The following is a 27922-nucleotide window of genomic DNA, read 5'->3' as shown; positions in this document are numbered from 1 at the left end:
CCCGGAGCCGCCCCGCGGCCGCAGCTCGGCGGAGCCCGGGGCGCGGGGGCCGGAGCCCGGGCGGCGGGTGGAGCCCGAGCAGCGCGGCGGCGGCCAATCGCGCCGCGCGGGGGGAGGAGCCCCGAAGGGGGAAAAAGAAAGTGCGGCGGAAAGTAAGAGGCTCATCGGGGGGGACGACCGGCCGGATCGGGGTCCCCGGGCTGCGCTCGGGCCGGACTGGGCGGGAGGAGCCGTGCGGGGCGAGCCTGCCCCGCGCCCCCGTGCGCCGCGCCCGCTCTGCCCCCGGGAAGGTGAGTGTCTCGCGGCCCTGGGGGCTCGGAGGAAGCGCCGACCCACGGGCTCTCGGGGTGGCGGACCCTTGCGGACCGGCTCGTCCCCCCCCTTCTTTCGCAGGAGGACACACTGAGGCACAGAGCGCGTGGGGTGGGCCACACCGCCAAGTAGTGCTGTGCCCGGGACTCGAACCCGGCTCACAGCCCCGTCTTTGCCTTGTGGGGGTTTAGGGACCGCAGTTGGGGGACGGCTGCGCCAGGCTGCACCCCGCGTCCAGCCCTTGGGGAGATGCACCCGGTGCACCCGCGCGGGCTGCTCCGGGGCGCTGCTGTGAGCGGCGCGGGGGGCGCGGGGGGCGCGGGCGGTGTGTCCCGACGCGCCTCCTGCCGCTCCTGCCGCGGTCCGGCCGGCTGGGGACGGCTGCTCGCGGCTCCGCTCCGGCCTCCCCTGACCTGCTTTCTCAGGAGATGCCCCTGCCGCGGGCGCCCGCCCGGCTCCTGGGGTGGGGGCGGGGTGGGGGGCGCTGGCGAGGGAGGGACGTGGGGGGGGGCCGAGGCCTGGGGCTGGTGCTCGCCGCTGGCCCCCCGCGCGGGGGAGGAGGCTGGCGGTCCCGGAGCCGAGACGGTGCCCCTCGGGGCGCTGTGCCGGCCTCGCGGAGCCCGGGCCCCTGCCCCTGCCCCTGCCCCTGCCCCTGCCCCCGCCCCTGCCCCTGCCCCGCCCCTGCCCCCGCCCCTGCCCCTGCCGGGTGCCGGGGGCGAGCGAGGAAGCCGAGCGTGAGACAGAAATCACAAACCTAAAAAGCAAACTTCTGCTGTTTCCTTTAAGAGCCAGTCGCTAGCGTGTCTTCCCTCCACTCCCGGTGGCGACATAGAGACCCACCCCCGGTGGAGGAAATAGAGACCCACCGCGCCCGGGAGGCGCCTCTGCCGGGGACCTGGGCCCGGGAGGACGGTTCGCGGCTTGGGCTCCAGCTCCGCGGAGCAGCGGCTGGGTGAGCTTGGCCCCGCTGCTTGGCCCGGCGGCTTGGCCCGGCGCTCTGGGGGTCAGTAGCCTCCCCCCCGCCCCGCCCCCCGCGGCAACCTGCAGATTGCGGGGATCACAATGACCCCTGGGGGTAGTTGGGAGGATGAAATGGGATCGTTCGAATGGTAGGTCTAGCGCAGTGCCTGCCCTGGCATCTGGCTGATTTGAGATTGATGGTCACTGTTGTAGATACTGTTCTACACTGACCCTGGAGACAGTGGGTTTTCAGAAAGATGATTTCACACTGCCTTAAGGTGACTTTTCCTCTCCTTTCCTTTCCTTTCCTTTCCTTTCCTTTCCTTTCCTTTCCTTTCCTTTCCTTTCCTTTCCTTTCCTCTCCTCTCCTCTCCTCTCCTCTCCTCTCCTCTCCTTTTTTCTTTCCTTTTCTTTCCTTTCCTCTCCTTTCTTCTTTCTTTCTTTTTCCTTCCTTCCTTCCTTCCTTCCTTCCTTCCTTCCTTCCTTCCTTCCTTTTCTTTTCTTTCTTTTCTTTTCTTTTCTCTTTCTTTATTCTTTCTTTTCTTTCTTTCTTTCTTTCTTTCTTTCTTTCTTTCTTCTTCTTTTTCTTTCTTTCTTTCTTCTTTCTTTCTTTCTTTCTTTCTTTCCTTCTTCTTTTTCTTTTTTTTAAAATCTGGAATGTTGTGGCTTTTTATTTTTCTTATTTGGAGTTTGAACAGCTTTTATAGAAAGCGTTTTCCGAGTGCTGTCTCCGTGTGACTTTGATCATGGCTGCTTGAGTTGGAATACAGAATTATTGTTTCTCAGTGATGCCAAGCCCTTTGTTTTTAGGCCAAGCCTCAGGTCCAGGAAGCTCTGATCTGAGGCATCCTTCTTTCTTGGCAAAGAGGGTCTCGAATCTGGTGAAAAGTAGAAAGGCAAGAGAAGTTGGAAGTCCCGTCTCTGTTACAGACTGGACTGCGCTAAGCCTTGTATTCTTGCTGTCTTATGTCAGACAAGCAACTTTATGTTTCCTTTCGTGGGGGAAAAGAGCAACACAAGTCTCATGTATTTCTTTGGGATTATGCTGTGATGTTGCTAAATTCAGTCCCTCTGGATTCAAACTTACCTTATTTAAACATAAATGCTACACATGCCTACTCTAGTCTTCCTTAATTATTGTTCTTTTAAAACGAAATAGCTCCCCTCATATATCCCCACCAGGCTCATGAAAATTGATTTTATTCTGATTGACTTCATACAGTTATTTACTACCGTCTCTTGGCTGTGCTGTAAGTCCCCGAATTGAGTGTGCAGCATTTAGAGTTGGCTGCCTGCTTCCCAGTCCGTCCCATTTGCGTGGGGGTATTGATGCTGCATGGGAGGGGGTGTGATACATCTTGAGGGGAGGGAGGCACTTGGTGGCGCCCCTCTAGGTACCTCCCGCACCAGCGTTTGCAGAGGCTGGGATCACTTGCTTCCGTCAGCCTGCACCGTGTGCATGCATTGTGATGAGCTGGCCGGGATACATCTGAACGCGTGCCTGAGGAATAGGGGACTTGTGGGGCAAAAGGAAAATGTTAAAAAAAAAAAAAAAAAAAAAAAAGGTCAGAACAAGGGGATGGAAGGGAGATTGGAAGGTACTTTCTTTAGGTTCTGGTTCTTTTTTAAAAAAGGCTACCCAGTCATACCTTGCCTCCTTGTCCAGATTGTTACAAAAGTCATACATACATATATAGAGAACTTTAAAATTTCCAAAGCATGTTCCATATATATTCTCTTTCTTGCTCCTGGGGTAGCCCTGGGAGAAAGACATGGCAGGCATATTAAATGGTGGCAGGGGCTCAGGTTTTGTGGTCAAATTCAAACTTCAGCCCTAATGCCTCTGCAGCTAGGTAATACTGAGTGATTTATTTCACCAATCAGAGCTTTGGTTTTTATCCAGTTCTAACATGGTAAAGAAAATGCTTACCCCAAGGATTTGTATGAGGATAAAATTAAGTGGAATAATGCAAAGTGTATGTAGTGAATAGGTGCTCATTAAAGATCTTGCCTTGGCTGATCTCCATTTTACTGAGAAAGAGAACAAGTGAGACTCAGAAAAACGAGTGAGATTGCCCAGAGTCACATGGTTATTACGTTTCAGCCCTGGGAGTACAGTTCCCACCTTGTAACTTCTAGTTAAGGGCTTTTCCTGTCACACCCCGTCACCTCTCCAATGAGTTCTTTAACAATTTATGTTAGTTAAGTTGATTTTATTGGGCTGGTGACTGCAGGGTATCCTTTCTGTCCCAAAGAGCACATTTCCTTGCTGAGCGAACAATCTATAAACAGGCCCTTTGGAGATTAGCAAGGCCAGCTCTCCGGAGAGGAAGTTCAAAAGCCCGGATCTCTAAGGCAATCTTCCTACCCTTCTGCATTTGATGTAGAGCACCTTCCACTCCTAAAATGAAGGGACCTGTGAAGACATAGAGTTCAGAATATTACATATTTCTTCCTGTTCTGAGTGTTTTTTTTTTTTCCTTCTGTCATCCTTGTGCTAATTCACAGGGTAGTAGGAAGATTGAGGAACAAATATCATGAGTGGCCAGAGTGTTCTTCTCTCTGTCCCTGATTCTGTGGGTGCAGGATGGAATCGAGAGCAGTATGCAGAGGCAGCATTTGCAGAAAAGACCACTCGCCGCTTGCTGGCGGTGCTGATCACTGGTCTGGAGCCTCAGTCCTCCCTGTGGGAACTGATGGCTGCAGGCTTCTGTAGGAAAATGAACAGATCTGTTTCTGGCCCAGGCAATGGGGCCATTTATCCGTTGAGACTCCCCACAGGCCGTCAGGTTTCTCTGCAGCAAGCAGGCAGGCTTGCAAATGCAGTTTCTGGGAGAAACGTTTTGCTCCTTGCTTTTGGCATTTGGAAGCATATGTTTGCTTTTGCCAAAAGGTAGCCAGTTAGCGTCGTCTTACCTGGCACTGTTAGAACAGCAGAGTGTGGCTGGAGGAAATCAGCAGAGGAGGCAGAGGAGGAAAGAAAGAAAATAAAGGTTATCTGCAGCACACACACAGTTTCATTTGTTGCTCAACTTTGTCAGGGCTTCTGCTGGTGACACAGATGTAGGATCTGGTGAGTCACTGTCGCCTTGCCCGTGAAATATGACAGAGAGCCACCTACTGTGCTCTTTGCCCATTTTGGAAATTGTACTGGGAGAGAAATAAAAACCCCAAAGAATGGTAAAGTTACAGAACATTTGACACCTGATATTTTGGGGTGGGGGGGTTAATTCAGGTTAGCTACTCATTGGCTCAGGGTTTGTTTGTTTTCTTTTTTTTAGGAAGTGAGAGTGCACTGATGGGGTTGTGGCCTGGATGGGGAGACCTCCTGGTAGCCTGACTTGATTGTGCCTTAGCTTTGGCACCAGAGGCAGCGTGGAGCTGTAGCGTCTGACAGGTCCCCGAGGCAAGTTAGTGTACTGTGGTGGGCCTCAGGCTCCTCAGCCAGGACACAAGGGCCCCAACGCCTGCCCGGAAGCTGGGGTCCCTACCCCAGCACCTTATTCACGGGAGGCATTTAATAAACACAAATTATTTCTTCTGCCATTGGTTCTTTCAATTTATTTGTCTGTTAAATTGTGAAAATCAAAATTTAATAGCTACTCTCTCCTGAACTCCATCATGGATCGTCCTGAGTGCTTTATGGGTACCACCTCATTGAATCCTTGCAATGATCCTGTGTGTTTTTGGAGGCAGCTGAAGCTCAGAGAGGTTAAGAAGGTGAGAAAGACCTGAAATTGTGTGGCCTCTGGACTAGGACTGAGGGCTTGGGTGAGGACACCCCCCCATCTCCATCCTGCCATTCTGATTGGGGTCTTCCCTTGCCTATGACTTGAGAAGTCTCTGGTGCTGGACCTCAAATGTGAGGGAGCTCTAGCGGATGATCCCCAAGGTTCTTCTGCTGCAATACAATGTTATTTTTCTTTAAGATTCCTTTCTACTGGGATGCCTGGGTGGCTCAGTCAGTTAAGCTTCTGCCTTCAGCTCAGGTCATGATCTCAGGGTCCTGGGATCCAGCCCCGCATGCCCACAACCCCCCATGGCACTGGGCTCCCTGCTCAGTGGAGAGCCTGCGTCTCCCTCTCCCCACGCCCCACCCCTGCTCATGCTTGCTCTTTCTCTCTCTCAAATAGATAAATAAAATCTTTTTTTTTTTTATAAAAAGATTCAACTCTGAAATTCTGTCTCCGTATCTCTTTGTGAAAGTTGAGGCTAGAAGGGAAAAGGAGAATAAAGAGAAAATGCCCTGATGTTTTATGCCAAGAGATCTATTTTCCGGTCAAAAAGAGGAGGGCAAAGGAAATCAGCATTCATTGGTGCGTGCGCTCCTGTCATTTCACTTAAGCATAAAACGAACTCTCAGTTATATATTATTGTCTGCCTTTTACAGATGAAGGAGCTAAGGCACAGGGAGACTTACAGACTGGCTCAAGGTTAGTCAGTTAGTAAGAACTAGAACTGGTGTGTGCCTGAGTGCAAAGGCGTTTGGTCTACTGTACCAAAGGGGGTTTGCTAGACCCAACACCATAAAGTCGGAGGATTTGTGTAGCTAGATCCGGGAATGTCCCCTCCCTGTGTCCTGACACCATACCGCCTCGGCAGCCCTGTCCTCTCCTCCTCTACCTTCCTACGCCTGCTGCTGGAATCCTATCCTTCCCAGGCCATGGGACCCCTCGAAATGCTTCTACCATCTTCTCTCTGTCTCTATCGTGATTTTAAAAATTTATTGGCTTGTTTTCACTCTGGGCCAGTAATTTGTCTCTATGTGTTCTTATCCAAGTCTCTGAATAGCACCTAAGTAGCCAAGGCACATAGCAACAGTGCCTTATTTATAAAAAGTGCAGAGTTAAGTGAATGATGGCTTCATACTGTGTCAGGTAGGCCCAGCACTGGCCTTCTAGTTTTTCTCACACTTTATTATATGATTAATTATCTCAGAGGCTGTCTCTATAGACTTGGAAGGTAGCTTTCATTTCCTTTAATGTTATGGTCACCAAATCAGAAAAATGCTAAGGAGTCACAGACTCTGAGAAGGTTGGCCATCACTGGCTCAATGATGGAAAAAGGACATTTTTATCCTAGTAATGAAGGGTGTTTTGCAGCAAACACAGGGAAGGAAGTGCTGCTTGCATATATTGACAGCAAGGCCAGTGTCAAGTGTCATAAATTAATTACCTTAAAGAAAGTAGGAAGTTTCCAGGGAAGTGGGCAGCTGTGATGAACTTCGATCTAAAGATTTCTAAAAGTGATGAAGAATGTGTATCTGTCCAGCCATTATTTGATATAATTGGAGTAAAGACAGGTGACCTTTTATATCTAGCCTACATCCAGGAGAAGCCTCTGGTTTCTCCCTGTCTGGCACATAAGTCCTTATGATTACACTGGTTTCCTCGTTTCCCAACCAATGCTAAAGCCAACAGAAAAGATAACCTGTCATTTTATAAACTGATATCTGAAAAGTGGTCTTTTCATAGGTAACACAGTTCCTTAAGCCAGTTATGGTTAGATGCTATGGTAACCTAAAATTGTGGCTATGTAACATTCATAAGCTTTAGCACGAGACCAACTTCCCTGCGTGCGACTTTGGACAAAGTCTTTGTTCTGTCTCTGCTTTATTTTCATCATCTGTGAAAGGGGATAATAAAACCCATTTCATCAGGCTTTTGACAGGTGTCAGTCGTATGCCATAACATTTATTAAGGGCCTGGTGCATGGGGAATTTAACCTTTATTATGATTAACGGCTGCGATGATATTCAGTTGCATGCCCAAATAGATATTGGAATAGAAAGTACAAGACTTAGGTTCAAATAATAACGGTTTTAGTTTATGTAGAACTTTAAGCCCTCAAAATTATTGTTATTATATACACACACACACACACACATTTTTTTTTACAATAACCTGAGGTAATTAAAGGCACGTGTTGCTCATACCATTGACCTCCTGAGTCTGAGAGTCTAAATATTGCTAAGGCCACGCAGCAAGCAAATCGTGGAGCTGGGACGTGGACCTCAGCTTTCTAACTCCAATTTATGTGGGTTTTTCCCCCTTTAATGATTCAGTCCAACAGCCTCACTACTGGTTCATTGCTTTTCCTTCTCAGAGTCCTTTTTCTCACTTCTAAAATGAGAAATTTGGACAAGGAGCCAAATTTGAATATGGTAGTCTATGAATAAGGTAGTCTAAGGTAGTCTTAGGTAGTCTATGAATCTGTGCCTGTATTGTAATGACTGGGGAGATACCATGAAAAGCTAAGAGAAGAACTGCCCTCTTCTTTCCCACAGAGGCAGGCACACAGCATGGCGTGTGGGGCACCCAAGTCCCAGATACCAGCAGCTTCCTTGTCCTCAGTGAGACTCATAACTGAGTGCTGCACTGGGAGTCCACACAGACATGTCTTTCAGGATGTGATTCTGCTATATGCCCATGACCTGTAACCTTTCTCCCTTCAGGATCCAGGTTTGGGGGTGGGAAGAGAAAATAGATGGCTGGGTTATGCACACTGACATTTATTGTTTGGGAAATGAAAAGAGAGCCTTTTTATATAAAGCAAGCTCTGTATCACCATTAATCACCATAATCTTCTACAAAGAAATAAAGAGATAAAATATTTGGCTTTCATTTGAATTTTAGCATTATGAGTGCATATTTTTTGCTTTCTTCTTTTGAGCTAATTTAGTGCCCATGGAAGAAGCTTGGCTCTCATTGAATAAATATAGGAGTTCTTTCAACTTACAGAAATGATGGATGCTGGAGAGTGGAAATACACACTAAATAGCACTTTTCTGGAAGATTAGACTTCGGTTTCCAATTATGGAATGAAACAATTGCAGGAGTTGGGGATTGAATGTTTAGAGTGGGTGGTGAAAAGTTGGCTGGCTTTAGAGTCATTGAATCCTAGATACTGCTTGCTTAGCCTGTGCGGACTTAGTTTCCTCATCTGAGAAATGGTAATTAGCATAGTCTCGCTATCTCCTGGATAGATGCACATCTATATCGATATCTGTACCTGTATCTATATATTTGTATATATTACCAAGGTTAAAGTCAGATAAAATATATAAGTCCCTAGCACTTAAAACCTGACACCCAAAGGGCCCTCAATAAACACTCATTCCTCTGCTCATTCAGCATTGTTGTTTACCCCAAATCCTCATCCAGATGATGAAATTCACATGAAACACAGATGGAGAGGGGGTGTTATTGAGTAGATGCTTCCACTGATCTAAGGAAATTTTTCCCAATTTGACAAACAGCGGGGATGGTAAGGATGGGAAGTGAGCGTGATGTTTACTTTAAGATATCTGGAAAGTTTTCATGTGGGAGATGAATTGGACTGCTGAGAAATTGTGGTGCATGGACCATGTACATGTGGTGCATGGAGACATCTGGACAGCTTGTTAAGGAAGCAGGCAGCTAGGGCCTCTGCACTGAAGTCTCAGAATCATTGGATCAGAATTTTCTAGACCAAGAAGCAGTATATTGTAGGGGTCTGGAGTTTTGTTACATAGGTTCATATTCTGGTATAATGGTATAATCCTGGGCAAGTTACCTACTTAATTTCTTTTTGTGAAACGAAGTAAACACAATATATAACTTACTGGATTGTTGTGATGACTAAGTCCATTAATACAAACGAAATTCCCAGAACAGTGGACTGGCACAAGAAACCACACGCTATTTCACTCAGTGTGTAAGCCAGTCTTTAAAATACCTTGTAAGGCCAGGTATGGTTTGCATTGTTTCCTCTCTGCCCTAGTTGCTCAAATAACCGCAAAGCTAACTCTTTCATCTTCATGAAGCTTTTGCTCAAATATCCTCTCAGTGAAGGCTGAGTGAATTGCTGTATATAAAATTGCTCTGCATCCTGCCTCCCATCTCCACCCATGCCCAGTGCTCATCTCACGGACCCATTCTGCTTTTCCTTTGTCAGCTTCCACATATGATTTAATTAATTTACTTAGTCTATCTATTGTTTAAGTCTAGTTCGCCTCCCATGAGAACGTAACACCCACAAGACCAGAGACCCTGCTGCCTGCTATATCCCATGAACAGGCCCAGCGAACAGCATCTGCTTAATCATAAATAAATGATGAATAAATAAATTCCTATATAAGTCTTAGTATAATTATTTGTTCTCAAGGGGTAGAAAGAAAGAGATGGAACTGGACAAGAAAATAAATTATATATGTAATATTGAAATAAAAAGCTTGTTTTGTACACAGACATCTATACACACATATGTACACTTAAACACATATATATGCATATGTGTGTTTGTGCTGAAAAATTTCCCTAGAAAAGGTGACATTTGAATTAATGGAAAAGCCTGTGAAGGAGCCATGCTGGTCTGATATCATGGTTGAGGTGACAGGGGCCAGGTGACAGGAAGAGCAGTGGTGGAAATAAGATCCTAAAATAAGCCGGGGCCACAGGAGGCTTTCTTGTGGGCCATGAGAAGGAGTTGGGATTTTATGCAAAATGCAGCAGGAGATCACCGAAAGGATTGAAGTAGGAATGATGACCAGGTTTGACGTATTTGGAGCCTCAAACAGAGAGTGAAGGAAGATGGAAGAATTTATGTATAAGGTGAATGGTTAAACTGCTTTGATCTCGGATAGGGTCCTATGAACAGAGGAGAAAGTCCCGTTTCATTGATCTGTCATTCATAGACCTTTCCATTAGAATGTCTCAAAGCAAACACACACACACACACACACACACACACACACACACACACACAGGCAAAGTAAGCAAAACCAGATTCCTTTGCTGTTTCTCAAATGATATCATCCTTAAAAAAAAATTGAGAGAGAAAGAGAGGGGCGCCTGGGTGGCTCAGTCGGTTAAGTGTCTGCCTTCAGCTCAGGTCATGATCCCCGGGTCTTCCAGTGTCCTGAGATCGAGTCCCCCATCAGGCTCCTTGTTCAGCGGGGAGCCTGCTTCTCCCTCTGCCCCTTCCCCTGCCTGTGCTTTTTCTCTCTCATGCTGTCTTTCTCTCAAATAAATAAATAAAATCTTTTAGGGAGAAAGGGAGAGAGAGAGCAGGGGGGAGGGGCCAAGGGAGAGAGAGAGAGAGAGAGAGAGAGAGAGAGAATCTGCAGCAGACTCCCTGCTGAGTGGGGAGCCTGACGCAGGGCTTGATCTCAGGATCCTGAGATCATGACGTGAGCCAAAATCGAGAGTCGGACGCCTAACCGACTGAACCACCCAGGCGCCCCTCAAATGATATCATTCTTATTTCCGCATACAATGTGGAAATGTATGAAAATGTATGCACTGTTGCGCAATTCAATTCAGCTGGAAATTTTACAGTTCTTGTGGAGGTGTTTTATGTCATCAGTCCCTCAAAACATTGGACCCAGAGCTAATTCCTTACAAGATTTTCAGTACCAGCGTCTGAAATCTGATGAATTGAGGAGTGAGCATATGAAAGGCAAATTTAATTCCATGTAAGATCAATTTCTTCTTTCTGACTCTACAAATCTAAACGGCGCTGAACTCTTCAAGATACAGAGCTCCTCCATGAAGTCTTTACTGAGCTACGCATATATAGTCTCATGTTGCCTGTAATAATATAAATGAAAAACAGCTTGCTAACATGTGCCGGGCATCTTTCAAGTGCTTTACAATATTAGCTTATTGAAACCAAAGAATAACTTTATCCTCTATTACTTCTCTTTGAGCCTCAAAGTCACAGTTGGTTAGCGGTAGAGCCAGTATTTGAATTTGGGGCAAACGTAAGCACTATACCATTCTGCCTTCTGATTGTAAGTGACTCTGAATATTTTATTCATGTCTATTCGTCCCACTTCATGGTGACTCATATGAAGGGATAGTTCAATAAATGCATTGAATCATTGAATGAACACGTGACCCGTTCTTTCAGGTCGTATCATTTCAATAGCATGTAGTGGTAAAAATGTGGATTTTACACTGAGACAGTGTGTGTAGGGTAATGCTACTGACTACCTCTGGGATGTGGTAAATTTACTTAACATCTTTAAACCTGTGTCCTCATCTGCATTGTTGGCACGAGAATAGAAGCGTTGTTAGGATTAAGTATGTACATAAAGCGCTTAGCACAGGGCCTGGAACGTAATTAGTGCTCAGTCCATTTGAGCTATTTTTATTATTTTTTGAACTAAAATAACCTCTGCAAACATGCTTACACTTAAATACTCAGGCAGTTTTTCAGTTGTGCTTATTTTATTAACTTCCTTTAAAAAATCAGAGCCAAAGTTCCAGTCATATAATCAGTGATACTTATTTTGTTCCGGGACCTGTTCTGGTACCTTATCCTCAGCAGAGAACTTCTGCAGGTAGAAGGGCCAGTCCTGTGGAATGATGTGGGAGCAAAGATGTTGTAGGACGGCCTTGTCTGTCTCTCTTCCAGACATACCTACAGACAGTACTTCTCAGCCTGCCCATTCTTCTCCCCAGCCAGACTTGACTTGCTGGAAAGTTATTTTGTATTCCAGTGATGGCTCCAGAACATTCCGGGTGGCAAAGGGAAAACAGAAGACGCTGAAATTTTACCCTAGATAACACTTAATGAGGCTAATTTATAGAGCTTGCTGAAAGTTTAGGACCTCTTGCTAGTTATAATCACTAATATTGATCCAGTGCTTCTTGTGTGCCAGGAGCTGTGCTGAATGCTTTATTTTTATTATCTCACTCAATCCTACTGCAACCTTATATAAATTTTAAAATTTAGTTTTAAACCAGGAGGAAAAAAATTCAAGAGTGTTATAGTTGCCTCCATATGTGTATCAGGGAGGCTGTGAAAAAATCAAATATTTCTTACCTGTGTTTTGCCATAGTTTTCTTCCAAAGCAAATTGTGCAGGGTTGCAGCACCATTGTAGTCTCCAGGGACCTTCCCTGCAGTTAAGAGATGTTTGGCAGAGAAATGAGGCAAAGGTTGTGTAGGGAAGGCAAGAAACTTCATTCTAGTTGACAGTTTATTTTGCCCTAGAAGAAACCAGTAACAATGAACTCAGTCCTTTTTTTGTTGATTGCATTTGCTTGCTTCTTTGTAAGAAACCAATATGGTGCTGACTTACAGTGACCTTTTTGTTTTTTTCTTTGTGAGATATTTAAAAGGTGTAGCTTTTATCATCCCACATCTCCCAAGTTTGACGATTTCCTTGGCGGAAAGGTCCACATACACAACATACTTAGATACACACACAAACATGAGGACAGTGCCTAAATCATAGTTGACACTCACTATATATTTGTTGAATGAATGCATGACAAAATTTTAAAAACACCCCTTTTCCCCTCTGAGAATGGGAGGTGCTACGAGATTATTTAAAAAACAGCTTGAATTCAGTATGTAACTTTCTTTCAAAATTTTTGTTTTAAAAATAATTTCAGAAGGAGATTATTCTAAGATATGTGGCATTACTTAATCTTGGTGATTCAAGACAGCTCATTGGAGCAGACTAATTCCTTTAAAATTTATTGAGATGAGATCATTTACCTATGTACTAAATGGCCCTAGACTCATATACTTTTAAATTTGTGTAATCTGATTTTCATAAATTTTCTGTCCTCTCTCTCTTTCATTGTCTGCTATTTTTTTTTCTTGCTTTCAGCATGTCTTGCTCTAGCAGCTTTCTCTCCATTCCCCCATATAATTATCTATTTCCGCTTTACTATAGACTAGGGAGCAAGCTGATGAGTTTTGTTAGAACTGGGTGTATGATAAAAATAAACAGGGTTAGTTACATTCAGATTAGATAGTCTCTTCTCTGAGAGAAGGGAATGGAAAGGTAAAGTGGCTACAGGACAGTGTCCATACAAGTGAGGCTATACCATATACAGTGCACGGGGATTTAGTTACCTGTGATCCTAAAAAGGGAATGGTAGCACTGACAATTCATTTACTCTTTTGGGCCATAAGCATTTGCTGAGAATCTTTTGCAGGCAAGACACTAGTGAGATATGGAGGTTAAAATATAGTTGCACAAACACAGCCCCCAAAGAATAAGAATTTATAGATCATTTTGAAGGTAAGATATTCATAGGGGTTTGCAATACAACGTGTATAATATGTGGAAGAGAGTCAGAATATATAACATAACTTTCAAAGATATATGGAAAAATAGGTTTATGGTTTAAAGAGACAACCATGTCACTCAGGAAGAGGTTTATGAGGAAATGGTGTTTGAAGTGAGTCTTGAATTGATGGCAGGTTTTTGACATAGACTAGTGGGGAAAAAGCAGTGTACGAGTTAGGGTCGAACCAAGGAGCTTAAATGAAATGGGTGGATGATATAGAATATGGGATTTATCATAAGGATTATACCTACAATGGGGGGTGAAGCTGGACAATCAAAGCCCCAAAAGGGGACAATGGGAGATGAGAAAATGTCATTAGCTTAGGACCCTGAGAAGAAGATGGCAAAGAAGTCTGTGGAAGAGTGTTGCCGCCCATGGTAGGCAGGTGGTTAGGAAGAAAAGCTGGATGTAAAGGGGAAGAGAGAGCAACCTGGAGCCCATGAGGACAAACTGCAACCCTTAACTGTCTCTCACTGTACCTAATCTAGATGATGTGGGTGGCCTGCAGAGGGAGCTGGTGGGCATAGCCACAGAGCTCTGCACCTGCCTGGCCTTGGACTTGGAGAGGTTGAAGAGAGATCTGCCAGGAGCTGAGGGCATGGTGGCGCATGCCTGCTGCCCCCTGTTAGGAGGTCAACCACCAGATCAGCAGTTAGGTATGTGAGAGGCACTAGTCCCCAGGGCCTAGAGGAGCCCTCGCAAAGCAATGGATACTGCTGTACTTCTCCCATCCAAATTGCATGCACATTTCCCTGTGGCTACCCCTAACTAAGAACCATACAGAGAAGGGGATTCTGGAAAACATAATTCCAGGTGAACTAAACTGACACAGTTAAAAACCATGAGTGGTGCTCTGGATAAAGGGAAAAGGAGGAAAACATAAAGTGAAGGTGGGAAGCTGGTACCTTGGTTGGGGAGAGCCCAGTTTGACTGGGTGATGGTTTTTGAGCACCGGGGTCGTTGAAGATCATACTTTAAAAAGCTGAGTCAAAGCCCTATTTTTGAGGACCTTAAATACTCTCTTGAGGAATTTGCACTTAAACCTGTACGGCAAGGAGAAGCATTGCATATGCTTGAGCAAGGGAGGGACGCTATCAGATCTATGTCTGTCTAAAAGACAGGTCTGATGCTTGCTGTCATAGCACTGGAGCTTAGGAAAGGAATTGGTGGGGGCAATTAATGAGCATCCTATTATAATAATCCAGGCAAGAAAATTTGCATTCTTCTATTTTCACCCTGGAGAGTGACTTAGAATCTATCATAAGTGATTGTTCGGGATCATCCTGAGATTTAAAAATGTTAGCGTACGATTGCAAGCCAAGGTGATTTGACCTATGGCTAATATGTTGACTGTAATATCCTTATGGCATACCTTGATAGCAGTTCTTTAAAATTCCCTGATGACTCTGCTTCCAGTATGTGAAAAGCAAGAAAAAGTGCATATGTAATTGGAACATTGACGGAAATGAAACTGGCGTATGCAACCATGTCAATATCATTTTGAGAGGAAGATCCTATAAAAATAGACATCACTTATTTAATTTCGTAAGATGATGCTTTTTGGCTTTAGTGAGTAGTCGTAAGAGTACTCCGTCCTGTTTGTCCAAGTGCTTAACAATTTGCAAATTACTTGCACGACCCTTATCTCAACGACTCTGCAAGGTCAGTTTGGTCCAAATTGGCCTAAGTGGCAAAACTGAAGCTCAGAGATTGTGATAATCATCGAGTGACCACTTAGCTCTCGACTCAAGAACTCACCGCACTTCCATAGATTCAATGGAAACCTTTCAAATGGCTCATCCCTCCATTTCACTCTATGCACCACTGACTGATAATCTTCTTGGGGCGCATTCCTGGTTCTTGTGTGCCCCTGTTCTAAATCTGCCCATAGTTTTTAGACTTCATTACCTCTAAGGTCTTTTTCCACCCAGAGCGCAGGCTCTTTGTAACCCCAGTGCTATAGTTCCAGCTGTCTGATTCCTCAACCCCTCGCCTACTTTTGTGTGAAAATCGCACAGTTTTCACGTCACAAAATATTACTCTTTTAAATTCTTCAATCGTTTATTTTTATTTTTTTATTTATTTTTATTTCTTTTCAATCGTTTAAAAGGTAAAAAGTGTTTTCACCTTACAAGCAATACAACCACAGACGTGCGGGGAGTGATTTGGCCATGGGCCACAGTTTGCCAACCTCTACCATAAAGGCTCACAGAGGTGAGAGCAGTCGGAGGCTTCAGGGAGCTAGTTACGCAGATTGGCTAGAGCCCAGGAGTCCCAGGGGTGAGGAGTGAGGTTGGGCTTTCCATCGAAGCACAGAACTCCAAACACAGGGTAAAGGACTTCATCACCAAAGCATACGTGAACAGGTACTGTAACACCCCCAGAAGATCCGTACTTCTTTGAACTAGGTCATTCTGTAAGTCTTTCCTATCAGCGTTTCCAAGCACATACTCCCAAATGTTTATAAAACACATTTCCTGGCTTCCTACTTGTTGAAACACAGCAGAACTCATGTGCTTGTCTTGACTTATTTGAAACACACACGCCTAATGCTGTATCTGCTGAGATGGCAACAGCGACTGAATACAAAACCTATAACCTCTGTTCAGTGCACCTCTGAAGTGCTTTGTCCTCTTAAAGGGATCCTTAAGGCTCACCAAATTGGGGTGACAGCGTCAAGTTCTGTGCTTTGGGGTGTGTAGGATTTTTGCAGTTACTGATATGGACACATGGTCCAGGGGAGAAAGAGGAGGCGTACAGAAATCAAATCTTCCTAGTTGTCTTTACACAGAGTACTTGTAATGGTTCTCTGAGAATACTAGAAAGTTTGGGTCAAGAAGGCTAAGCCCCTGGCTCTGCCAATCCGACAGAGAGGGATGTGTCTTGTCTACAGTTAGCCAAGATTCTGTAACTGGTCTTCTAAGTTCTGGTGCAGTGTACTTTCCACAGAAATATGCTGCTTCTCCTGCTTCTGGCCTCCCACGTGAGAACTGACCTCATTTCACCCTACCAGATACATGGGTTTTCTGCCTCCTGCATTGCTACACTGTGTAGGCAAAAGTTCTGGAGAATTGAAGGCTAGACTTCTAGTAATAATAATAATAATAATAATAATAATAATAGCTCAGAAATCTGAGTGTTTACTGTGTGCCACGTGCTTTGTGATATTAACTCACATAATCCTCATCCCTGATGCCCTGAGATGCTTTACTGACCCGTCCGCCCATCAGGCAACGGAGAATCGGTGTGGTTAAGAAGCTGGCCTAAGTCCAGAGGAGGTGCGTCCAGTCTGCGGAGTCCAAAGCCCGTGCTGAAACTTGGCGCTTTGCTTCACTGTGTGGGGATGTGCCCTCTGTCCCGTGGCCCCGTCCCGTTTGCCTTGGGGTACGTGAGCCATATGGGACAGATGTTCAGTTACTACACTGATGGGTCTGACAATTCCCCGGAAACCCTGCCTGGATGAGCTAACCTCCTGATCCCATTGCTTCCACTTTTCCTTTTCCAATTTCCTTTCAAGCCTAAATAGTACAGGAAGCACCTTAATCCATTGACTCCCATCTTCCTGTTCTAATGAGCTTTTCATTTTCGCAGTATCCTCTCCTTACCTTTGAGGTTTAGAGGAGCAAGGAAGGGAACAAGTGCTTTGCAAAAGCCCTAGTCTCCCATTTTGCAAAGCGAGGTCTATGGAAATATGGCCAGGCTGCTCTCAGACACCAGAGCCCCTGGGTTGAATGTCCTCAGGTGTCTGTGGAGAGAGGGAGGCTTCCGATTGGGCACCAGGGACCTCAACCAGGACAAATAGGTACAAATTCCGGGGGATTGGAGCCCAGCTCAGCATAAGGAGACACTTAGTACAGCTCAGGCCATATGAAAACTGACTTGGTAATGAGTTCACCATCGCTAGAGATATTTAAAGAGGGACTGCGCATCCACTTGGCAAGGATGTCACAGGGATATTTGAATTTCAGAAAAAGTTCGAATCCAAATGATATTCGAGGGCCTTTCCGGCCCTGAGATTCTGTGTTGAATTCACTTAGAAACTTCATATTGGGAATAAAGGTTTCCCCTTGTTATAATTAACACCAACTAGTGATGTCGCCTCCTCCCTCCCCCCTTGTGCTTTTCCCCTTCGAACAACCGCTCGATTTAAGCAGGGGCCTTAGGATGAGGAAGGATGTGGTTCTTCCCCGCTTGGCAGCACTCCGTGTCAGAATGGAGGACTTGTGTCTGGGCCTGGCACCGATCCGTCGGGGACCTCTCCCGGCCCAGGGGTGTCTGTGACTGGAGCACGTGGGAGGTCCACATCCGTGTAGGAAAACCTCCCGCTGGCTGCCAGCTCTGGATTTTTAAATTTTTTTAAATTACTAATGAATGCAGTCTTGCCCAGGGCAGGCCTCTTGGAGGCATGGAGACACACCCCGAAACCAGTCCTAGTCAGCCCAGACAAGCCTCCCCTGAGAAATCGCCCCTCTGCAGCTGGCAGCATATGAGAAAGTGTCTTTGAGAGCAGTTTCTTCTAGTCATTTCAAAGGAGCCGCTTGCAGCCCAGGATATCAGGAGGGCAAAGCTCCTTTCTTCTCCCTCCTCGATTTTCTTTTCCTTTCCTTTTCCTTTCCTTTCCTTTCCTTTCCTTTCCTTTCCTTTCCTTTCCTTTCCTTTCCTTTCCTTTTTCTTTTTTCTTTTCTTTTCTTTTCTTTTTTCTTTCTTTTCTTTTCTTTCTTTTTTTCTTTTCTTCTCTTCTCTTCTCTTTTCTTTTCTTTTTTTATATTTTATTTATTCATGAGAGACCCAAAGAGAGAGGCAGAGACACAGGCAGAGGGAGAAGTAGAGTCCCCATGGGGAGCCCAATGCAAGACTCGATCCCAGGACCCCAGGATCTCACCCTGAGCCAAAGGCAGATGCTCAACCACTGAGCCACCCAGGTGCCTGCTTGCTAGCTTTTCTTTCTTTGTTTCTTTCTCTCTCTCTCTCTTTCTTTCTTTCTTTCTCTCTCTCTTTCTCTCTTTCTCTCTTCTTTCTTCTTTCTTTCTTTCTTTCTTTCTTTCTTTCTTTCTTTCTTTCTTTCTTTTTCTTTCTTTCTTTTATAGGTTTACTACTAATCTGAAAGCTGGGATGTACAAAAACAATAATCCTCTGATTTACTGTCCGAATTGAGACACTGCCCAGGTTCTTTTTTTTTAAAATATTTATTTTTATTTATTTATGATAGACATATATATATATAGAGAGAGAGAGGCAGAGACATAGGCAGAGGGAGAAGCAGGCTCCATGCAGGGAGCCCGACGCGGGACTCGATCCCGGGACTCCAGGATCACGCCCTGGGCCAAAGGCAGGCGCGAAACCACTGAACCACCCAGGGATCCCCCTGCCCGGGTTCTTGAAAGAAGGAGTGGTACAATGATAGGAAGTACCCAGAAGTTGACTAACAGCTTTAATTGAAAAGAATAAAAAGGGACTTAACCAAAACTAGCAGCCAGGTCAGACAACCACTGCTGTATGTAAGAAGAGACAGTGCTTTCCCACTAAATCCAGAGATTTTTCTCCCCCACTGGGGATTTACAAAGACTTTACCAATCTCCAACCCAGTTCACCTTTTTTTTTTTTTTTTTTTAATGAAATGGTATAGCTAAGTATGTTTTGCTCAAATCTTTCATGTTTGAATATCTCAAAGTACAAAGTCTTATTCCTTACAGGGAAGCTTCAGGAACTCACAGCTGTCTGGTGCCCAGCAGGTAAACATGTTAAAAACTTCATAGCTGCGAGGACTCCTTTAGGGATCTGGTCCAACAGTGCCTGGAGGTAGTTTGGCCAGGATTCCCCATGTACACCATAAATCTTCACAGAGTCGTGGGAAGAGAACAGGGGCTTTAGCTTCCCTAGCAGCTGGCTCTTTTTCCTGTGCCCGAGTAGCTGTCTTCCTCTGACACAGGACCCCTGCCTGTTTAGACATGACTTTTCCCGGGGATATGAATGGTGTGTTATTTCTAGGGGGACAGTTCTATTTCCTAGTAGTTTTTCAGAGTTGGGAGGCAACATGGCTTTATCAGAGGGAAGTGTGAACTGGGAATCAAAAGCAATCCCACGTTTTCACAAGTAAGCTCTTGACCTCACGAAAATCGCTGCTCCTTCCTTGATTCTTGTTTCCCAAATAATGTCCAAATACTATCATCTGACTTCCGAGGCCCTTTCTGCTTTTCTAGAGGTCATCTTGATAAGAGGATAGAAAAAGAGGGAGAGAATTTAAAAACCAACCAAGAGGAGGATAGAGCTTAGGGAAAGAAGTCCTCTATTTTAAACAGGGCTCAGAAAGCCTTTGTTGCAACAAGCCTTTGATGCAAATATGTGAAATTTTGTCTCTATTGTGCACTGCATGGTATTTGGATTTCCCCTACGTGTCTCATTTCTATTTGCTAAGACCTGACTAGAAACATGAGTCATAGCTGCGAGGAAACTTCGAGATCTTCAGATTCATTTCACCCACTTTACCCCTAACAACCCTAAGGCCCTTGTTCAGAGTTACACAGAGCCTTGAATAGCCATCTCCTGACTCCTTGAGCATTTCTCTTTCGAATACCTCTCCTATTTTGTTTATTTAGCAAGGATGACTATGTAGAGAAAGAATCAGGCTAGATTCTCTTTTTTTTTTTTTTTTTTTAGGCTGGATTCTCAAAGTTGAATGATCCTAAACAATACTTTGGTGACCGTAAATACATGCTAGCAAGGAGATGCGAGCACGTACACACACACGCACACATACAACTTGTTTTTCCCATGCTTAATGTGTTGGATATAAGTTTGCTGTTGTGGAGCCCTCTTCCTTGCCAATGAACACTGCCTTTCTTTCCCCTCTAGAAGGGGTCTAGAAGTTCTACTTCTCCAGGGAAAACTGTGCCTTATAACTCACTCTCTGTTCTCCAGCAGGACCACTCACTTTCACATCTCCTATCACAGTATTTCTTTAAGATTAAACCTCAGTTCTCTGCAAAGATTCCAGGATAGGTACTTTCTGGGTTGTAGAGCACTATGAAAAATTAAGGCTGCAGTTCCTCATTGACAATTTTGTGGTCGTGGGGTGGCCACAAACACAGGGGCAGAAGATTCACCACCTCTCCTGGATCATAGGCTCTGATCATTTCCAACGACCTTGGATCAATCATGTGATCTTTGTGCTTTTGTTTTGTGGTTCTGTCAAGTGAGGTGATTAGCTCAAGGCCTTCCCCAGTCTTCTGACGTCAAAGATCTTGTTGCTACTCTTTTAATAGTATGTCTTTCTAAAGTATATTCCATACCACACAGCTGTCCTATAGCGAGTATCCTGAGAAATTATACCTTTAATTAATAATTCAGGGCCATGATTTTTGAACATCAGTTATTTTATACTGTGCATATGATGTCCTCAGGGCCTGTTTAAATATGTAAGACTCTAACCCAAAATGGCCCCAGACTCCATATCACTGTTTATTATTGTTTTGTTTTTGACTTTTTTTGTTTTAAATAGCTCAACTTTCTCACTGCCATCAACATGCCTACTTATAAAAGCCTTTTGCCTTCCATCCAAATTTACTTTTCTTGTGCTTTAGCATAAGGACTCAGAAAAGCAAGTTATTGGAATGAGGATCTGAGGGCACTTGAAGTGAAGTTGATTAATTTTTTAAGTTGGTACAGAAGTCATTCTGGTGAATATTTAGAGCACTAGTTTGCCTAGTTGTTAGCTACTGGGTATTTGCTGATAACTGACAATGCCCAGTAACTGAGTTACCCACTGTTGAGGTAACCATATGCCTTTGATTCTGTGTATTTTGCTTCCATCCCTTTTAAGATGTTATGTTTCTTAGCACTAGAACCACTTCAGATTTTCACTGTGGTCTTCTCTGTAGATGCCAGGGATCAATGGATTTTTTTTTCTATCTATACTAAAATCACCACAAGCCTAAATGTGATATGAAAAGAGCAAAGCTCTGAAAATAATAAAAATGTCATCAATAGGGTTATGGTTAAATACACTATGCAATAGTTGGCTAATGGAATTGTATTTAGCCATTAAAAGGAGTGAAGTATAATTATATAAACTGATGTAGATACATGTCAATGATATGTTGCTAAATAAAAGAAGCAACTTGGGGCACCTGGGTGGCTCAGTGGTTCTTGATCCTGAGGTCCTGGGATTGAGTCCCACATCAGGCTCCCCACAGGGAGCCTGGTTCTCCCTCTGCCTATGTCTCTGCCTTTCTTTCTGTATCTCTCATGAATAAATACATAAAATCTTTTTTTTAAAGAAGCAACTTGTAGATCCATATGATTCATTTTTTTTTGTAAAAAGAAAAATAAAGAGAAAATTATATACAAAAAATGTAAAAATCTAAATGTAGGCGTTACATGTAATTATGTTCGGAGTAGGATTAAAGATGCTGAAAAAAGCAGAGAGGGGAACATAATGTTTTCACTTCTTACCTACTATAATTTTTAGAAGGGTGGTAATAAGATTGATAATAGGATTATTAGTAATTTTCCTCTAACATTGTATTATGTAAATCTAAAAGCATGCAGCGAAGTTGAATATCTGTTACAGTGAGCACTCATATAACCAATACCTTGATTCTACTACTAATGTTATTTAACATCTGCTTTATCACATATCCATTTATGTATCTATGGGTGATATTTAATGTTTTTATGTTTTTGGCTACTTCCAGACTTATTTAAAGAATTCACATGGAATTTCTTGCTAAGTGAGACTCATATCTTGTCCCAAAGAGTCCTCATGACATTTACTGATTCTACTGATTTGGACAGACACAAACAAATACTGATAGAGGATTTATTAGATAATTTTACCTTAGGTATTTTAGATACCTTTTCTCTTCTTTTTCTTATCACTAATAATGTTGGCAGAGGAGGCAGTGAACTTGTCCATTAGGGGTTTGGCAGTTTACTAGAACTTTCTAGGCATCGTGTGAGCCCCCCGTCCTGTGCCACCATGCGTTGACTGTGCCGTCCGTACCTTTCCATGCTAGCTGCCTATATACTCTTTTTTTAAAAAAATTAAATTCAATTAATTAACATATAGTGTATTATTAGTTTCAGAGGTAGAGTTCAGTGATTCATCAGCTTATATGATACCCGGGATGAACTTCATTTAGCCTCTTTTTCCAAGATATTTCATTATGAAATATTTCTGGATATTATCAGGTTTTGAGAATAAAATAAATGCTTTCTGATTCCACGGAGCCACTCCTTGAGTTTAGGGTTGTCATTTGCAGACACTGTAAAAGCTTGGGACAGGCCATATTTTGTTTCGGTCCTGCACAGTTTTGTTTGAAGAAAGGTTATTTGGCTGAGAATAGGCTATGATTGGCAGAAAGGCAATTATAGTAAAGAACAATAGTAGATTTGGGTACGTAGTTATAAATGACCAAATGTGCAATATGAATAGCTTTAGACCAGACCTACATCCTAGGATGTTTTATTCTGCTTAACAGCTGGACTTTACTTCCCTTCTTTCTTGGTGGTCAGACATCCTGTCCTCTCCCCTCAGAGTCAAATCCATGTGATTCCCATCATTTCTTCCTTACTGATCATTCCAGACCTATTTCCCATAAGTCCTTTTCACCCACTTTGTAGGTTACACTCTAGTCTTACCAGATATCTTGCTTTTCTCTAAATAGCTTCTTCATCTATCTGCTTTCAGTACTTTGCTCAATTTATTTTCTGTTCTTGCAATTCTGGCTCTCCTCTCCTTGCTTCCTCTCCTCTACACTCCGCCCCCTCCTCTGTGTGGTCCTTCCAGTCTTCACCTACCTGCACAGACACACCCATCTATTACATCTGAATCTCTGCCTGTTTACATGCAGAATCTTCTCTGTGGAACCTCTCTGAATCTATCAGCTAGAAGGAATCACTTCTAACTTAGCATTTCCATAGCCCTTTGTTGGCACTTATCACTTAAGACTGTTGCTTCTCAGTCTGTGATTTGTGGCACAGCAGCAACAGCCTCTGGAGGTGACTAGAAACTCAGAATCTCAAGTCTTGTCCTGGACATAGTGAATCAGAATCTCCATTTTACCAAGATCTCCAGATCATCCTTATGACATTACTATTCAAGAAGTGCTGCCTTAGAACAGATATTTGCCTTTCACATGATTGCTTTTGTGTCAGTGGATTCTGATAGACCATGTCTTGTGATCAGAGACTGTGTCTTCCTCATCTTTTGTCTGCAGGGCAGGGTGGATGGCTTTGCACACAGGAGAAACCCTTCAGTGTGTGTTGTTGAATGAAAGCGCCTGCTTTCAATGAGCTTGGATATGTGAGGGAAATACCTGAGTAAAAGGCATTTTCATGATTCTTGTCAGCAAGATATCTTTCAAATGGTCCCAGGCCTGCCAGGGCTGTGGTCAGGTTTTACAGACCCTGGCACAAAAGGGCTTGCCTCGGGATCAAATCTGTTTTCTCCATCTCACTTCTTTGAAAAGTGCCTCGATGATAATGGTGTATTTGAGCTTTCAGAAGCTCATGGGATTGCGCTGTCCAAAGGATTATATCTAAGGCATAGAGAAACACTTTGTATTGACATTTTATTGATAGAGTTAAAAAAAATCTGTACAACTGGCATAATTGTGTATTTGATTTAAGAATTGGGAGCCTGATCACAAGGTCAGAGTAAGGTCTAGAATCCGATTTTGGTGCATCTGATCTCAGGAAAATAACATTGTTTTAGTTGATTTTATTTGCTTTTTGAAAAGTTGGAAAGCGAGGAGCTTCACAATTTCAAAGGGGCTTCTTTTATATCCTCTTAACAGATTCTCTTCAGATTCTTTCCCCCTTCATCTCCATCTTGCCTATGTTGCTGGCATTATTGTTTTTCTTATTGTCCGGTCTTCAAGTCTCCACATCTTTGTTTTATAGTTTTCTTATTCATTTCACTCATTTTCCCTATAATCAGACTTCTGTATTGTGTGATTTTGGTGATGTCCCTGCTCCTTCATAAATCTGCTCAGTATAATTAGTAAAATTACAATAAATATAAATAAAAGTAAATACATTAAATGGTTATATAGGCTAAAACAAATAAATAAAATAAAAATGTCAGCAAACATGATCAATCAAGTAAAAGTAGAATAAATATAATCATATAAATAATATAATTATAAACAAAATAAAAATAGAGTAAGTAAATAACTAAGCAGGTGATTATTTGACCCAAATAAGAACAAGCCCGGTGAACACCTGCTATTTTTTCCTTTTATTAAAAACAAATCTTGAATGTGTAATGCTTGTTTCATTCATTTTAAGGAAGATTATGGAAGTTGTTTGAATATTTCTTCCTACTTATATTCATTAATTTATTTAGAAGATATTTCCTAGTTCTATGCTCTCCATGTGACATTGTAATGGATGTAAACAAGAATTATAAAAAAAGCAAAATTTGTTTTGCCTTCAAGCCCTTAAGGTGCTCACAATGAAATAGAACAGATGAGACGTATACAGAAATATCCATAGTACAAGGTAGAAGGGGATAAATACTACCAAACATATAACAAAATTTCACACAGTTTTTGTTTAGAGAAATCCAGGGTGTGCAGACATGGAAAGAAATTCATTAGAAATTGAAGGACGAGTTTCTGTGAGCTCTGATTATTTTAACCACATCCACATTTTCCCTCTTTCTCTCTCCCTCCATCCCTCCCTCCTTCTGATCTCTTTGCCTTTCTTCCCTTTTGTCTTTGCATTTTTTTTTGTCTTTGTTGAAGGCATAGAATTCTCTTTTTGGAAGTAATTTTACAAAACTTTTTCATGAGCTTGTGTAAGGAAATTTCTTCCTGTCCTGGACGTATCCATTCACTATTCATTGGCTTTTGTAACTATCATACTCATTATTTTAAAATATCTTTTCCTTTTCTTCTATAAGCTCATTTGGCCATTTCTCTTAGTTTTCCTGCCAGTTTGTAATAATGACAGCCTTTTCTCTCATGTGTGTCTGTGCTTTAGTTCCCCCCCCCAAATTAATTTTACTGAAAATTATAAGTTTTATAGTATAGATGCTAGACTTTTATATACAGTTGGAGAAATATAATTAAGAATGAAATCTCAACCCAGGGGAACCTGGATGGCTCAGTGATTGAACGTCTGCCTTCAGCTCAGGGTGTGATCCTGGGATCCTGGGATCCAGGCTCCATGCAGGGAGTCCCGCATCGCATCGGGCTCCCTGCATGGAGCCTGCTTCTCCCTCTGCCTATGTCTCTGTCTCTCTCTGTGTTTCTCATGAGTAAATAAAAATAAAATCTTAAAAAAAAAAAAAAGAAATGTCTCAACCCAGAAATTCATTCCACAATTATAAAAGAGAAAACAAAGAGAAAACAAAGAGAAAACAAACAAACAAACAAACAAAACCACTTTTATTATTAGGTAAGCTTTAAACCAGAATATGAAGCACATCACAGGCAAACTACCAAGAGGTAGCAAAAACAAAAGAAATCTCCTTTCATATGGCCAAACAGCTCATTGCATACATGTTTTCAAGATAAACTACAACTTGTATTCAAGTAGGAGGACTTGGTATCATCATTTGTCATGCGTGGTTTATCTTTGGTAATTGTTAATTGGCTTTATCCAAATGAAAAATTCTCGTGTCTTTATTTTTTTTAAATTGCATTTTATTCTGGTAAGAATACTTAAAATAAGACCTACGTTTTTTGACAATTTGTGTGTGTACAGCATATTATTGTTGACAGTAGGTACAATGTTATTTGGCAGATCTCTAGAATCCATCTTTCTTAACTGAAACTTCATTCCCATTGATTAATAGCTTACATTTTCCTTCTCCTACAGCCACATTACAACTCTGATTCTGTGCAGTTGAATTTTACAGACATCTCTTAGAAGTAGAATCATGCAGCGTTTGTCTTTCTGTGATTGGGTTACTTCACTTAGCATAATATCCTCAAAGTTCATCCATGTTGTCCCATATTTCCTTCTTTTCTGTGATCCCAGAATTTCCTCCTTTTTAAGGCTGAGATTTGCCTTTATATACCACATTTTCTCTATCTATTCATTTGTGGTTGGGCATTTAGGTTTTCTCTGTGTCTTGGCTATTGTAAATAGTGCTACAATGAGTACAGGAGTGAAGATATATCTTTGAGATCCTGATTTCAGCTGTTTTTGATAAATTCCCAGTAGTGGGATTGCTGGATCTGACAGGAAGTAGTTTTGTAATTTAGAGCAAGGTACCCCACCAAAGTTAAGCATCTGCTCTCCAACAAAAACTAGAGGCAGTGCCTCTATCTTGATGTTTACGTTTCTAAGAAATAGCCCCCAGGTCTTTGAGAAAGATATTTCTGTGTCACAAAGATGGCAAAAGACCTATCTAGTCTTCAAAAGAATTTATATACACAAAGAAAGGGGAAAATACCTAAAATTTCTAGTTTTCTAAAGTAAATGCTCTGACAAAAAGCACAGGTAGGGACGGATGGCTGGGGGGATCTCTTCCCCTATTTTCAAGGAGAATTAAGTCTCTTATTTTTAATTTGTATTTGTTCTTACAGAGGCGAGAACACATTTTAGTATGTTTAACTTATGCAGTTCAGAAGTAAAGTCATTTTTTCCCGAGTTGGTGATCAATCAGAGATTCAACTGAAGTTTGCTTTTGTCTTTGTATCACAAATTATATACCTTCATAATGGAATCTGATTTGAAAATATATTAGCATTTTCTAATTTTTAATTTTTATTGTGGTAAAATATTTATAAAATTTACCATCTTACGCATTTCTAAATACACACTTCTGTGGCAGTAAGTACATTCCTGTTGTGGTGCAACTGTTTCCACCACCCATCTCCAGAACTTTCTCATCATTCCAAGTTTCAACAGAAACCATACCCTTTAAACACTAACTTCCTATATCCCCTGCCCTCCAGCCCCTGGCAACCACCATCATTAGCATTTTAACCTACCTATTAAAAACTGCCCGTGAAATTTCAATATCCTGCTTATAGCGATAAGTAGAGTTCTGTTTGTCCAGGATTTGGAACACAAAGGTGTTTTCTTGGGAAGGAAAAAGAACTCTAAAACCTTTTATGTGGTGCCCCCATTCACACAAGTGATGCTACACTAATTACAAATAATCTACGTCTGTGCAGTTCCCAGAAACACCTCATTTGTGCCACTCCATTACTTGCAAAGTAGTAAAAAAAAAAAGAAAAAAGAAAAAACACTTTTCGAGTGACATAGTTTTTGCTTATCATTCAGGGATTTTACCAATGCGGCCCAGCATTGCCCATGACCTTTGCTCCAGTGAATCTTTATTGTTTTTAATTGATCATTTGGGTTGTTTTGTGAAACATAGCAAGCTAAATATTGAACACTTCCTTCCCCCGTTTCACTCATAGGCTGCCATGGGCGTTGGAGAGGATGATGCAGAAGAATCGGTCAGCATTCTGCTGCAATCAGAGAACCTTATTTAAAACCAATTCTGCGATGTGATTGCCCTGATGATAGCTTGAGTAGGACACTTCACTTTTCTGCACCTAATTTCTTCATCTGTAAAACAGGAAAATTATACTTCTTTCTGAATAAATGCCATGAGTA

General features: G+C 42.7%; 1 protein-coding gene across 3 annotated transcripts in view; it reads left to right on the top strand.

The window, feature by feature from the left end:
• The first annotated feature begins 203 nt into the window (after positions 1 to 203).
• LOC121477359 (interleukin 1 receptor accessory protein) overlaps positions 204 to 27922 on the top strand; it is a 118814-nt gene continuing 91095 nt past the window's right edge. Inside the window, exon 1 of one of the 3 annotated variants that reach the window (XM_041731607.1) lies at positions 204 to 290. The gene's annotated coding sequence lies outside the window, so the exon portion shown is untranslated. Of the gene's footprint in view, positions 291 to 1086; positions 1316 to 27922 lie in introns of those variants that run through there. The other 2 variants (XM_041731606.1, XM_041731604.1) reach the window with 2 other exon arrangements.

Source organism: Vulpes lagopus, chromosome 17 (assembly GCF_018345385.1).
Source record: "Vulpes lagopus strain Blue_001 chromosome 17, ASM1834538v1, whole genome shotgun sequence".
In the NCBI taxonomy this organism is placed as follows: domain Eukaryota; kingdom Metazoa; phylum Chordata; class Mammalia; order Carnivora; family Canidae; genus Vulpes; species Vulpes lagopus.
Note: the sequence above shows the minus strand (reverse complement) of the source record. Positions and strands in the feature narration are given on the sequence as shown.